Consider the following 15603-nt stretch of genomic DNA (forward strand, 5'->3'; position numbering starts at 1 on the left):
AGAAGGAGAAGGAGAAGGAGGAGGAGGAGGAGGAGGAGGAGAAGGAGAAGGAGAAGGAGAAGGAGAAGGAGAAGAAGGAGAAGGAGAAGGAGAAGGAGCAGGAGAGGAGGAAGAGAAGGTGGAGGTGGAGCTGAAGAAGGAGGAGGAGGACAGAAGATGACAGAAGAAGGGGAAAATGCAAGTGACAGAGACACAAGCCTACATGCTGGATTCTTCTTCTCCTTAGGTGGGCATTTACCACTAACTGTCCCGTGGAAAGGATCCTAGAAGTCATAGAATAAAAAGCTCAGAAAAGATGTTAGAGGACTTCTAGTCCAATATGTAGCGTGTAATTCATTTTTAATGATTATGTAGTTCATTGCAAAGTGTGTAAGTATGTAGTTCATTTGAAAAAGGATCTGTGTCTATGCTGCTTTGGGAGGACTTTTATTCTGATGTAAATAGTTGTAATAAATAATCTTTCTCAACACCACAGTGATGGATTTTACTAGGAAAGGAGACTATTCCCTGGTCCCTCCTTAAAACTAGCATTTCTCCTGCTACAAAGTCAAAGGAAAGCAGTGCATCCACCTTTGTTCCTATTGGAGGTTGCACTGGAATTATTTTACATGCTTAATGAGGCCTCACCAACTTCACCAAGCAATCTTGATGGATTCAATTTTGCCAGAGATTCTTTTTCTCCATCAGTTTCTCTGTTGGTGTTAGAAAATCGGAAGTTTTTTTCCCTTCTAGTTTCATCTTTTTTTCCCTCTGTTCTCATTCTTTTCATATTGTCTGGCTTGATGAAGAACCTTGAAGAATTCAACAGCTTTTCTCTCCCTTGATTGATGCTGAAAATGGATTGTCAAAGGGGGGCATATCACTGAAACTATATCAATGTATTACCCAATTATTATAATCTTACCCAAGTCTCACAGTGCTAACCTTGTATTTGCTAATATCTCGCTAAAGAGATTGAAATTCAATCTCTTTGTATTTGGGACTGCTACATATTTTTGTTTCTTATTGTCTGCAATAAACGGGACAGCGACCTTCTTGTAAGGTTGTTTTTACCCAAGGGTGCCCTCTAACCAATCCTTCACTAAAATATCTGCTCAAACATATGTGAACATAATTTAGGAAGCCTCACGCGGTCCGTTTGGCAAGATGGAATTAATAGTTGCAGGGAAAAGAGGAAATCAAACTTCCAATAGCACAAAATTGGATGGCATAGCTGGTACCCTAGAAGACAGATACATAAATTAAAAGTATCTTGGCGGATTAGAGAAGTGCACTGAAAAAGACTTCCCACAAATGAATAAGCAAATAAATAAATAGATTCCCACAATCTGGGCATCTTTCATTTACTCTGTAGTTTTTTCCATTAAGAGTTTAAACAATCTTTGGATGAGAAAAGAGAATGAAGAACTGTGTGGTGGCTCAGTGGTTAGAATGCAGTACTGCAGGCTACTTCTGCTGTCTGCCGGCTGCCAGCAGTTGGGCAGTTCGATTCTCACCAACTCAAGGTTGACTCAGCCTTCCACCCTTCCGAGGTCAGTAAAATGTGGACCCAGATTGTTGGGGGCAAGATGGTGACTCTGTAAACTGCTTAGAGAGTGCTGTAAAGTACCATGAAGTGATCTATAAGTCTAAGTGCTATTGCTATTGCTATTGCTATTAGGTAAATGTGGAAAAGCCAGACTCTATCACCAGTTGATGGTAAAGGCACTTCAACTATTTTGGACATGTTTCCTGCTATCCGGAACTCTAAAAGCAGATTCCTGAGCATCTCCTGAATCTAAGATAAAGGTAAAGGTTTCCCCTGCCCTTTCATATCTGACTCTAAGGGGCCGTGCTCATCTCCGTTTCTTAGCTGAGGGAGCCAGCATTGTCCGAAGACGCTTCCGTGGTCATGTGGCCATGGAACACTGTTAACTTCCCACAGAAGTGGTGCCTATTTATCTACTCGCATTTGCATGCTTTCAAGCTGCTAGGTGGGCAGGAGCTGAGGTAAGTAATGGGAACTCATCCCATCATGCAGTGCTCAAGTCCTGAACCTACGCACAGTCACTCATGCCCTCGTCACCTCTCGTCTGGACTATTGTAACGCTCTCTACATGGGGCTCCCCTTGAGGTGCACCCGGAAGCTCCAACTGGCACAGAGTGCGGCCGCGCGGGTGGTTATGGGAGTGGCGTGGAGCTCCCATGTAACACCTCTTCTGCGCGAGCTGCACTGGCTCCTGGTGGTCTTCCGGGTGCGCTTCAAGGTTCTGGTTACCACCTTTAAAGCGCTCCATGGCTTAGGACCTGGTTACTTACGGGACTGCCTACTACCATCAATAGCCTCCCACCGACCAGTATGCTCCCACAGAGAGGGGCTCCTCCAGGTGCCGTCGGCCAAACAATGTCGGCTGTTGGCCCCTAGGGGGAGAGCCTTCTCTGTGGGGGCACCGACGATCTGGAACGAGCTCCCCCCAGAGATACAGAGGATTCCGGATCTGCGCACCTTCCACCGCGAGCTGAAGACTCTTTTATTTCATCAAGCTGGCCTCGCCTAAATCTTCTCCCTTTTAGTGCAAATTTTAAATTTTAATGTGTTTTAAAATATGGGTATTTTAAATTATGGGTATTAATTCAGCCAAATTTATTTAATTCATTTTATTCGATTTTAAATTTTGTATATGTATATGTTTTATTCCATGGCTGTTCACCACCCTGAGTCCTTCGGGAGTAGGGCGGTATAGAAATTCAATAAAATAAAAATAAATAAATAAATAAACCCGGGCTTTCCAACTGACAAGCCCCAGTGTCTTAAACACAGAGCCACTGCAACCCCTCTCCTGAATCTAGAAGCCTATTGTGGAGCAGTGTCTTAGGCAGAATGGTGTATTCAGCTGGTAGACTCTTACTCCATAATAGCTTGGCTCTTGAAATTGAAATTAAATGAGGTATACTGGGAATTTATTGCATTGAAGACACAGAACAGAACAACTCTTGGTAAGAGCTCAAACTTACAAGTTTTTTGAGTTCAACGCATAATAGTTACTTTGGAACTCTTGATCTTTCTCTTCGATTGGTCCCTTCTGCCCAATAATACCTTGATTCTGAACTGCAGTGCGATTTAACTTTGTTCCTTGATTTCAAGCACAAATACCTTTGCTACTTTAAACCCTGAGTTGTTCAATCACTTTGCTAGGTCTCGCAGCCTACTCATTTCCCCTAATGCCCATTGTTCTTAATGCACATTCCCTGGAAAATAACAACGGTTTTCTTAATAGAAATGTCCTTAATATTTTCTATTGCATAAGTTTCCCCAGATGATGCAGGCTTTTAAAATAATATAAGGTATTTATTTATTGAATTTAGAAAGTTGCCCAACGGTATAATGCTCTGGACAGGGTAAACATTCAAAACAAAAGGAACCAAAATAATAGGAAAACAACAACGTGGAGAGAAAAATTTCAACTAACTTATAAACAGTTGAGTGTATAGAAAGCTGAAAAGGAGAATGCCATCCATCCTAACCAAAAACCTGGGAAGAAAAGCTTGTTTTTCAAAGACATGTTTAGATAAAGTTTGTATGACCAGATACCCCTCCAGATCAAATCATAATAAAAAAAAAATACGAATGTGCAGAGATGGACAGATTATCTATGGAAATGAAGGAGAGGGAGGACACCGAGTACTATTTAATATGGAATAAATGGTATTCCTGGCTGGAGACTAAACATAAAATTTAAGGGATGTTTTTGTCATGAGATCGAATTGTAAATAGAAATCAAGATACCCTGTTTCCCATAAAATAAGACATTCCCTGATAATAAACCCAATCAGGCTTTTGAGAGCATGCACTAAAATATGTACCCCCTGAAAATAAGACCTCCCCGAAAATATTTAAATGCCATTTCCTCTGGTTTCTTCCTTGCGCCCCAAAATAATAAGACCTCCCCAAAAATAAAGCCAAGCTCTTATCTCAGGGTTCAAAAAAATATAAGACAGGATCTTATTTTCAGGGAAATACGGTAATTTAAATAAAGATGTATGTTTAAGATAGAGATATTTAGAAGTAGAATTTGTGTAAAGAGGTTAAATAGGTTAGAGATACCGATGCAGAAAAGTTGTTATTAGTATTGAAATTTTGATATGCTTGTTTCTGGTTGTTTATATGTTTTGTTTTGGGGTTTTTTGTGTGTATGTGTGTTTTTCTTGCTTTTTTCTCGTGTATTATGTTTCTTTTTGTACTGTGTATTTTAATCTTTGGAAATTTAATAAATATTACTTTAATAAAAAAATAAAGAAAAAAGAAAAAGTTGGTATGGAGCCTATACGACTTTCTGGGGAGATGGGGTTCCAGAGGACAAGCATTGTAATAAAGAAAGTCTATTTCCTTGGTTCTCTCTTTTGATGTTTTTTATATCATGAAATCCAGGGTCCAAGAAGGGCAGAATTTACAGGTAGTCTTCGATTTATGACCACAAAATTAACTGGACTGTTTTGTCTTTGAGGAAGAAGAAGATGTTTTGCTTCCAAGAAGTTGTGACTGAATGGTGGGGGGGATGGAACAGGGGTGAAATGCTCCCAGTTTGGACCGGATCGCCCAATCCGGTAGCGATGGCGGCGGGTGGTTTGGAGAACTGGTAGCAAAAATCCCTGCCCTCCCCCATGCCTAGCTGAGCTGTGCAATCATCAGAGGCTTTTTTAAAATATTTTTAAAAGCATTTTTTTCTACATCTTTGGCTGAAAAAAATGCTTTTAAAAGTAAAAAAAAAAAAAGCCTCTGACGATCCTAGCTGAGTTGCTTGATCGTCAAAGGCTTTTAAAAGCATTTTTTAAACAACCTCTTTGGCCGAAGTGGTTGTAGAAAAAATATTTTTAAAAGAAAAAAAAGCCTCTGACGATCAGGCAACTCAGCTGGGATTGTCAGAACCTTTTAAAAGCATTTTTTTTACAACCTCTTCGGCCGAAGAGATTGTAGAAAAAATGGTTTTAAAAGTTTTTTTTTAAAAAAAGTTGGCCACACCCACTCAGTCACATTACCCCCTCCACACACCAAGCCACGCCCACAGAACCGGTAGTAACAAATTTTACATTTCATCACTGGGGTGGAAGGATAGGTTCTGTTGGATGGTGGGGGTGCGGTTGGAAGGATTGTATTTCTGTAGAATGGATGGGAACACCATTGAAAAAATCTGAAGGACAGAATCACCCTAGAGAAAATCTGTCAATGGGTCACCAAGGGCTGACATCACTAGGTGGCACCCAACAGTAGAATTGGGGGGGGGGGAAAGGGTATAATAACCCTAATATCCATTTTACAATGGTTTGATGGAAAACAGCAATAAGCATGTTGAGGATGATAGCACATTGAGTGCAGAAAATCTGATCCCAAAGATATTGTCTGGCCATCAAAGTTTAATATGAGGCAGCAGTGTGTGGCAGCAGGCAAAAAAGCTAACACGATCCTAGGTTGCATCAGGGGTGGACTCCTGGAGGTTCGTAGGGGTTCGGGAGAACCTCTAGCTAAGATTCTGTGCTGTTCGGAGAACCCCCAAATCCCATTCCTGGCTAGCCCCGCGCACCCCGCCCTTCCCCTCCCAGGAGTCCCCACGCGGCCCGTTTTGGATGCAGGTAAGTGCAGGGCACGCACGGAGGCTCAAGGGGGGGGGGGCAAAAAATGGGTCTACCAGGAAGGAGGCCTCCAGAGCCTAGAGAGGCTGTTTTTGCCCTCCCACAGCCTTGAGGAAAGCCTCTGGAGCCTGGGGAGGGCAAAAATGCCCCCCACCATGGTGCAGGAGGCCGACCAGGCCACACACCCCATGGCCACACCCACCATGGCCACGCCCACCCAGCAACCGGGCAGAGAGCCCCTGTCTAAAATTTTTGAAGCCCATCCCTGGGTTGCATTAACAGAGGGACAGAATCAAGATCACGTAAAGTACTAGTACTGCTTTATAAAGCCTTAGTAAGACCACACTGGGAATACTGCATCCAGTGATGGTCACCACAATATAAAAAAAGATTTTGAAACTCTGGAAAGAGTGCAGAGAAGAGCAACCAAAATAATTAGGGCACCGAAAGCTAAAACACATGAAGAACAGGAATTGCAGGAATTGGGTATGCCTAGTTTAGCGAAAAAGAAGGATTAGGGGGTGATATGATAGCAGTCTTCCAATATCTCAGGGTCTGCCACAAAGAAGAGGGGGTCAACCTATTCTCCAAAGCACCTGAAGGCAGGACTAGAAACAATGGATGGAAACTAATCAAGGAGAGAAGCAATCTAAAAATAAGGTGAAATTTCCTAACAATGAGAACAATCGATCAATGGAACAGCTACTGGAAGTTTTTAAGAAGAGACTGGACAACCAGTTGCCTGAAGTGTTATAGGGTTTCCTGCCTGAGCAGGGGGTTGGACTAGAAGACCTCCAAGGTCCCTTCCAGCTCTTTTCTGAATTGTATCTGTGCCCTTGTGGGGGGGGGGGGTTCACCTGAATCAGAATTCAAATGGTTGTGGAATCTTTTTGGAACTGCAAAAGGGGCTGCGTTGTAGAGATCGGCGGTGTCCTATCCCTCCCCCTCTGTTGAGAGAGGACTGTTCAATTCTAGAATAGAATAGAATAGAATAGAATAGAATAGAATAGAATAGAATAGAATAGAATGGAATGGAATGGAATGGAATGGAATGGAATGGAATGGAATGGAATGGAATGGAATGGAATGGAAGGGAAGGGAAGGGAAGGGAAGGGAAGGGGAATCCTACACCATTTCAGACAAATGGTTATCCAACATCTTTTAAAAACTTCCAATGTTGGAGCATTCACAACTTCTGGAGGCAAATTGTTCCACTGATTAATTGTTCTGTCAGATATGTCATAGATATGTCAGATATGTCATAGATGGACTCTATTACCCTTCTTTCAAATCAATGGTCCTCTCTATCCTCATTTTGGATAGAGGGGATCATTGGTTCTTCCAGCGTTTCTTGTAGGCTTCTTCTTGAAGAAAATCATGAACCAGGGTTATAAAGAAAGTGCCCTCGCTCACACACAGCATGTAATTCCTATTCCCCACTGGGCCAGGCAAAACATGGACTAAACCCCAAGGCATCATGGGTATTTCTAACACTGACTAATAAGAGCTTTGGCTCCGTTGAAATGAAAGTATTGCTATTAAGCAATGCAGATTTTTTTCCCCCCTAGAACAAAGTTGGGCTTTGTTCTTCCAATGAAGATATCCACAGGGTTTCATTATATTTCCTCGGGTAAAATAGATGCCTTTTCAGTGAGATGCACTAATCCCAGCTATTAGCGGTCTTTTGAATTTTCCCCATTTTCTCAAGAAAATCTCGAGAGTCAGCTGTTCTGTTAGTTACTGTCTGTTACTGTACCGGATATGATTATATTTAAATGTAAATTGCTTTTTTTTTTTTTAAAAAAAAAAATGGACCTCATGAACTGCTGCCATGTTCATTTCTGTAATTAAAAAGTATGTTATTATAATTGTACCCTATTATTTTAAGAGATGCTCCTCAAGCAACAAAAGAGGAGCCAAAATGAAGTCCCCTTAGAATTGAGCTTGAAGTTGATGATTTCACTGACAATGTGGGGGCACCCACCCTCTGGAATGAGCTCCCTCCCGGAATACTGCTGATCCCGGACCTCCATACTTTCTGTAAGGCCCTGAAGACTTTTTTATTCTACCAAGCCAGCCTAGCCTAAAAGGTCTTATGGGTTAGTTTTTTAAATTGTATAGATGTGGGGTTTTAAATTGGGAGGCCGATCGATTTAATTTATTTTAGTTATTTTTAACTTTTATATTATATGTATCTTAATTCCGACTGTCAACCACCCTGAGTCCTTCGGGAGAAGGGCGGTATATAAATTTAAATAAAGAAATAAATAAATAAATAAATAAATAAATAAATAAATAAATAAATAAATAAATAAATAAATAAAGAAAGAAAGAAAGAAAGTAATTTCCAATGTAATTTTCTTAGCAATAAAAGGGAGGGAGTTTTGCCATCACCCCCTCCTGAAATATTTCAATTTCTCAAAGTTCAACATCTAAAGCCCTGGGATTTCTGGAAGGCTCCCATTGTCAGTTTTGGAAGATAATTTTCTTTTTTGCTTCTTAACTGCCACATATGTTAGCTGGGGAAGTTGGGAGGGGGTTGTTGTTGAAGTGGTAGAAAGTTAGTCATAACAACATTTCGTATTCAAGGACTTTTGCCTGCGTCTGATGGAGACTGCCTGAAGATTGCATCCAGTTGAGTGTGAAGAGTTGATTGGACAATGTGATGAACTTGCAGAGCTGTAAACTGTCAGCTGGGTGTGGAAAACCTGGAAGCTTTCAGATTCGGGTTTTCCCAGATGTGCCAACATGACATCTCTAATAAATTGGAACTTTGAGGAACCTCAAGCCTCAGAACTTTATTTCGTTGGGGGTGTTCCTTAGAACCCTGACACCCATTTTGAGTTCTAACCAAAATTGGCATGGTCAATTCACCCAATGCTTCCATCTCAAGAGCAGAAGACTTCAACTGTCATGCAGGTGTGTCCCTAGCATGCAGTTAAAACTGTGAAGATGGCAGCCACAATGCTGAGATCAAAGATCAGCTCATAAGTGGAGCTTCCGTATCACTGTAATGGTCAATATCTTGATTCCCAAGAAGGAACAGTGGGAGTTTCAGTGGAATAAGAGGCAACTCAATCCAGATATGATATCTGAGAGGAAATGAATGAAGACATTGCTCCTCTAATAGTTCACACAGAAGATACAGATCTTCTATAGATAGATATGGACTCATACAGATGGTAGAATCCTGGATCTGGTGAGATTTGGTCTATAGGTGTGGATCAATAAAGATCTCAGCTTGGAAGATTCAACATCAAATTAGCAATTTTATGATGTTTGTGTATCTATATAAACCAGCCATTTCCCAAAACAATCCACCTGCTACTTGCTATTTTTCTACCAGCGTTTACATATATTAAACATCCCTTCATTTACTTTCTCATCATCACTAAACATGTTGGTGTGGAATACAAATTAATTGACTTGTTTCAATTGTGATTCACTCAACTTTCCCTGTCCAACACAGCTACCTTGGCTTTTGATACATGAATATTAAGAGTCTTGACATACTGTATTATCTAGTTGATGTTTCCTACCAACAGTTGGAGTTTTCAGTCAACTATACAACATCATTGCCATACAAAGTACACATATATCCACATTTTAACAGAATAACAGAAGGGAAGGGATCTTGGAGGTCTTCCTAGTCCAACCCTCTGCTCAGGTAGGAAATCTTATACCCTTTCGAACAAATGGTTGTCCAATCTCTTCTTATCAACTTTCAGTGTTAGAGCATCCACAGCAGGGGTGGGTTCTAAATTTTTTTACTACCGGTTCTGTGGGCGTGGCTTATTTTGTGGGTGTGGCTTGGAGGTCATGTGACTAGGTGGGCGTGGCTAGGAGGTCAGAGTTATTTCTGGAAGGTCCTCGCACTTACGACCAGTCCTCGCACTTACGACCCGACTCATTTGTTTGCTTTTAACACTGATCAGCTGTAGGGCGGCCCTTTGAAGCCCCGCGGCAAGAGTTTAAACAGTTTTTTTTCCCTCTAGTCATAAGCTGGGACTCAGGAGGCAGCAATAGATTGGGGGTGGGACCAAATAAAAGGTAAGAATAATGTGGGGGGGGGGGTGGGAGGGCGGGGCGGGGAGAACCAGTTCGGTGACATCATATCATCACCGCTACTGGCTCGGCCGAACCGGACCGAACCGGGAGGAACCCACCACTGATCCATAGGTTCTGGAGGCAAGTCATTCCACTGGTTGTTTTCACCATTAGGAAATCTCTCCTTAGTTCTAGGTTGGTTCTCTCCTTGATTAGTTTCCATCGATTGCTTCTTCAGCTGCTTTGTAGAATAGATTGACAGTCCTCAAATATTGGAACACTGCTATCATATCTCCCCTAGTCCTTCTTTTCACTAGACTAAAATACCCAATTCCCAAGTTGGTTTTTGAGCTTTTTGTGGCTATGTGAGGTTCCTGCTTGTTTTCAGGGGCAATTTTGGGTCAAGTGCAGCTGCTTTTACATTGTGTATGAGTCAGTTGTGTTGTGTTGTGTTGTGTTGTGTTGTGTTGTGTTGTGTGTGTGTAATGTGTAAAAGGAGCTCTGGGGGCTCAGCAGACTAAAGCACTGTTATTAACATCCACTTACATCTGCTGCCTGCAATTACTGCAAGTTCAAATCTCACCAGGCTCAAGGTTGACTCAGCCTTCCATCCTTTCTAAGGTAGGTAAAATGAGGACCCAGATTATGGGGGCAATAAGCTGACTTTGTATAAATATACAAAAGTATGAAGGCTATTGCTTAACGCATTGTAAGCCGCCCTGAGTCTCTGGAGAAGGGTGGGATATAAATCAAATTAAAAAAAAAAAGTTGGTTTTTGGTACGTCTTATTGTTTTGTGTACTTTGTTTATTATTTTTATGATTTATTATTATTGGCCACACCCACCTGGTCATCTGACCACCAAGCCACACCCACCAGGTCACCTGACCACCAAGCCACGCCCACCAATTAAGACACGCCCACAGAACCGGTAGGGAAAAATTTTAGATCGTGGCAACCAAACCATCTTTAACTAATGGACCTCTATCATCAGTACAAGAATCCTTTATACATTTATCCCTGACGGAATTAAACAATCAAAAAAAAAATCACTAGATATTCTTGTCCTACTCCCTGCTCAATGCCGAGCCACTCACTAAGCATTTCATTTATTCCAACTCATGCTTTTCTTGCATCACACGCAGCTCTTATCTCATTCAGCAATTACACGTTGCAAAAATCCCATAATTCAAGGCCATTGACTTTGTCATTACACTTTCTCTAAATCAATAAACACACAATGAATTGTATTTCTCATCTTCATACATTATTCAATGATCTGCTGAAGAGCAAAAATCTTTGCTTAATGCCCTCTGCCCAGCATTAAGTCGCATTACCGTTTCTGATCATTGTCGCCTCAAGAGTGCAGCCGAAGACTTCCCCAGGCAAACCAAGCTCTCTCATTTTGTATTCATGCTGTCTTCCTTTCTTTTATCTATAATATTAATGACATTCTTCCTAAAGTCATCTACAGTTACAGCCTTCACACATTAAACTTAGGCTTAGGGCCAGGGTACTTACGGGACCGCCTTCTGCCACCAATTGCCTCCCACCGGCCAGTTCGCTCCCACAGGGAGGGCCTCCTCAGGGTGCCGTCGGCCAGACAATGTCGGCTGGCGACCCCCGGGGGGAGAGCCTTCTCTGTGGTGGCACCCACCCTCTGGAACAATCTACCCCCAGAGATACGAGTGATCCCAGACCTCCAGACTTTTCATCAGGCCCTAAAAACTTACTTTTTTCAGTTAATCAGCTGGCCTGATTCCATATTGGTTTTAACGTTTGATACTGATTTTTAATTGAAATGTTTTAAATTATGGGCCAAATTTCATTTAATTATTTTAAATCTATTTTAACTTTTGTGTACGAATGTTTTATATTTGGCTGTTCACCGCCCTGAGACCGAAAGGAGAAGGGCGGTATAGAAATCTGAAAAATAAATAAAATAAATAAACAAGTTGTGAAGGCCCTCCACAAGCAAACCACATCCATGATCATGATTTTCCCCAGTTATATCATTTTGATGTAGGGCAGTAATAGAAAATCTTTTAGGCTTGGGGTATGAAACTTTTGGAAATGAATAATTGTCAATCTCCCCCTGGAACAAAAGAGGAACAAGATGCTGAGATTCTGGGAAGAGTGCAGAGAAGAGCAGCAAAGATGATTAGGAGACTGGAGACTAAAATACATGAAGAACGGTTGCAGGAATTGGGTATGTCTACTTTAATGAAAAGAAGAACTAGGGGAGTTCATTCTACCAATGTTCCAATATTTGAGGAGCTGTCACAAAGAAGAGGAAGTCAAGCTATTCTCCAAAGCATCTGTTGTGGTTCCGTCCTCCGAGCCTATCTTATAGGAGGAAGAAGGCTCCGAACATGAAGGAGAGGAGATGGCCAGGCCTCCCTCTCCAGGACCCTCCTCTCTGGCAATGCCTCAGGTGTTTCCCAAAGGAGAAGAGATTGGCCAGGAGCCAGGTGTTTCTGAGCCATCGGATAGTGACGAAGAAACATTGTGGTTGGACCCATGCCAGCGTTGGAGAGACAAGCGTGCGCAGCAGAAAAGGAGGCGTGCCAGAGATTAAGCTGAATCACTGGACCACACCCCACAGGCTATAAAAGGGAATGTGGTGGCCATTCGGACTCTGTGACGGACAAAGCTAATCTCTGGCAAGTCACTTTGCACCTTTGGACACAACGCCTATTTGCTGTGGATTTAATTACAAACTGGACTATTCAAACTGTGTATTTTTGTCTGTGTTATCGGAGTAAAAGTTCTTGGCAATCTCTGGCAAGTCACTTTACACCTTTGGACACAACGCCTATTTGCTGTGGATTTAATTACAAACTGGACTATTCAAACTGTGTATTTTTGTCTGTGTTATCGGAGTAAAAGTTCTTGGCAGGCAGCCACGGAGTTGCTGCCAAGTTCCTTATCAACTGACGTTGAGTGTTTGAAGAGTTTATTTAACCCTCGGCTGGCTGGTTGGGTGCATGTGTGGGACGGGGACAGAACAGCATCTGAAGGTAGAAGTCTGTAGCAGGGGTGCTATTGATCAGATTCTGAAAGGTTCTGGAGAACCGGTAGCGGAAATTTTGAGTAGTTCGGAGAACTGGCAAATACCACCTCTGGCTGGCCCCGCCCCCATCTATTCTCTGCCTCCCGAGTCCCAAATGATTGGGAAGAAATGGGGATTTTGCAGTATCCTTCCCCTGGAGTGGGGAGGGAATGGAGATTTTGCAGTATCCTTCCCTTGCCAAGCCCACCAAGCCATGCCCACAGAACCGGTAGTAAAAAAAAATCAAATTCCACCATTGGTCTGTAGAGATTCTCAGTCATCCAGGTCCTGGTTGTCCCAAAGGTCTTTTTTCAGGAGGCAACTGGATTTTCTTGTTTTTTTTCTTTGAAGACATTTCGCTTCTCATCCAAGAAGCTTCTTCAGTTCCGACAGGATAGTGGGGAATGGAAGGATTTATATTCCTTGCAGGCAGCTGGTAATCTGCATTTTAGAGGGTCGTTGAAGCACTTGGAGGTTTATCTGTGTCCTCAGGGTCACCTGAATAGTGCTCCTGGTTCCTTATCCTTATTCCTTCCATTCCTCGCTATCCTGTCAGAGCTGAAGAAGCTTCTTGGATGAGAAGCGAAACGTTTTCAAAAGAAAAAACAATGAAGTCCTGAAAAAGCACCTTTGGGACATTTGAAGGCAGGACAAGAAGCAATGGATGGAAACTAATCAAGGAAACTTGATTAGAACTAAGGAGAATTTTCCTTGAGTCAAGAATGGATGTTTCTCCAAGACTTTATCATAGCCCCATGGTTTATAGCCCACTGGAAATATAACAATTTGATGTGTATGTCCTTTGTGATATAAATATGATTTAAAAACTATAACACCAGTTGGCCAGCAGATGGCTCATGAGCTTCATAAATGTAATTGTGAAAAGACAAAAGGACTTCCAACTCCTAGATCTCTTCACTTTACTACAAGTTTCTGGAATATTTCGCAACGAAACCTTCTATTAAGTGTTTGTTTTCATCCTAGCCTGGTTGCTTCTGAAGACTTTATAACTTTGTGTCTACTCTTTATGGAGGACTCTTTACATAGCCCAGGACTGGATTAATACCAAAAAGGCATTAAGAGTTGTTAACCTAATTTTGCATAGCTTCTTCTCTGGTAATGTTGTACTACTAACTAGAGCATACAAAACGTTTGCTAGACCAATTCTTGAATACAGCTCACCTGTCTGGAACCTGCACTGCATATCGGACATAAATACAATCGAGAGAGTCCAGAGATATTTTACGAGAAGAGTCATCCATTCCTCTAACCACAGTAAAATACCTTATGCCACCAGACTCCAAATTTTGGGCTTAGACAACTTAGAACCGACTTCAGTCTGACCTAAGCATAGTGTTCTGTCCCCGTCCCACATGCACACACACCAACAGATATCCAAGGGTTAAAAACCAAACCAGCCGACAAAATCCTTATGATAACGGAACTTGGCAGCAACCTAGTGGCTGCCTGCCAAGAGTTTATTACTCACGAAGGGAAGAGATAACTTCTCTCCGCTTCTGGTACATCAAAGTAAAATGTTCAATAATTACAGAGTAATTTAAGTCCAAATATAATCCAGCAAAGCCTATAGCAAAAGTCTGGCAATGCAGAATGGTGTGGAAGCTTTCAGCTTTGTTCGTCACAAGGCTTGACTGGTCACCACACTCCCTTTTATACCCTGTGGGGTGTGGTCCAGTGACTCAGCTAATCTCTGGCACGCCTCCTCTTCTGTTGCGTGTGCTTATCTCTGCGACGCTGGCGTGGATCCAGCCAAGACTCATCCCCGTCACTGTCTGACTGCGCCTGTGTGGGGATACCTGGCTCCTGGCCAATCTCTTCTCTGTCGGGAAACACCTGAGGCATTGCCAGAGAGGAGGGTCCTGGAGAGGGAGGCCCGGCCAACTCCTCTCCTTCCCTTTCGGAGCCTTCTTCCTCCGATAAGTTGGGCTCGGGGATCAGAGCCACAACACATAGTACATAAAATTATCTGCCACAATGTCCTTCCTGTCAATGACTACTTCAGCTTCAACCACAACAATACATGAGCAAATAATAGATACAAACTCAAGGTAAACTGCTCCAAACTCGATTGTAGAAAAGATGACTTCGGTAACAGAGTGGTCAATGCCTGGAATGCACTACCTGACTCTGTGGTTTCTTCCCCAAACCCCCAAAACTTTAACCTTAAATTGTCTATTGTTGACCTCACCCCATTCCTAAGAGGTCTATAAGGGGCGTGCATAAGTGCACCAGAGTGCTACCGCCCCTGTCCTAATACTCCTTTTTACTTACTCTTTTCATGCATTCAAATTATGTTTATACTTTTACCTGTTATCTTATATATGCTTGACAAATAAATTTATGATTATGATTATGATTCAGGTATCAGAAATTAAAATTAAATATCCCCCCTCCTCCTAATCTCATTCTTTTGACTGCTTACTTCATCAAAGGGCAAGTTTTCCTCTAAATCAGGGGTCTCCAACCTTGGCAACTTTACGAATTGTGGACTTCAAACTCCCAGAATTCCTCAGCCTGGCTGAGGAATTCTGGGAGTTGAAGTCCACAACTCGTAAAATTGCCAAGGTTGGAAACCCCTGCTCGAAATAACATAGCCAAGTTCAAGATACAGATGGTGAAAGAGTTGCTTGTAATGTGGCAAAGTCCTCAGCTTCCCTCTTTTGCAAGACAAGGCTACCTTCCATGAGCTCCTGAAGGGAAAACTTTTACTTACAAGAAAGAGATCTGGTCTTCACTTTCTGTCACTTTTGCCGAAATGAGATTTGAGAAATCCCAATTTGGTAATAGGGAAAAAACACCTGATAGTTCCAGGGAGTCCCCCCCGCCCTCCTCTCCTTATACTCTTTCTATGGCAATGGTATGTTTCAATTTTGAATT

The sequence above is a fragment of the Pituophis catenifer genome, unplaced genomic scaffold (assembly GCF_029215685.1).
Source record: "Pituophis catenifer annectens isolate HBS135680 unplaced genomic scaffold, rPitCat1.0.hap2 SCAF_3, whole genome shotgun sequence".
NCBI lineage: Eukaryota > Metazoa > Chordata > Lepidosauria > Squamata > Colubridae > Pituophis > Pituophis catenifer.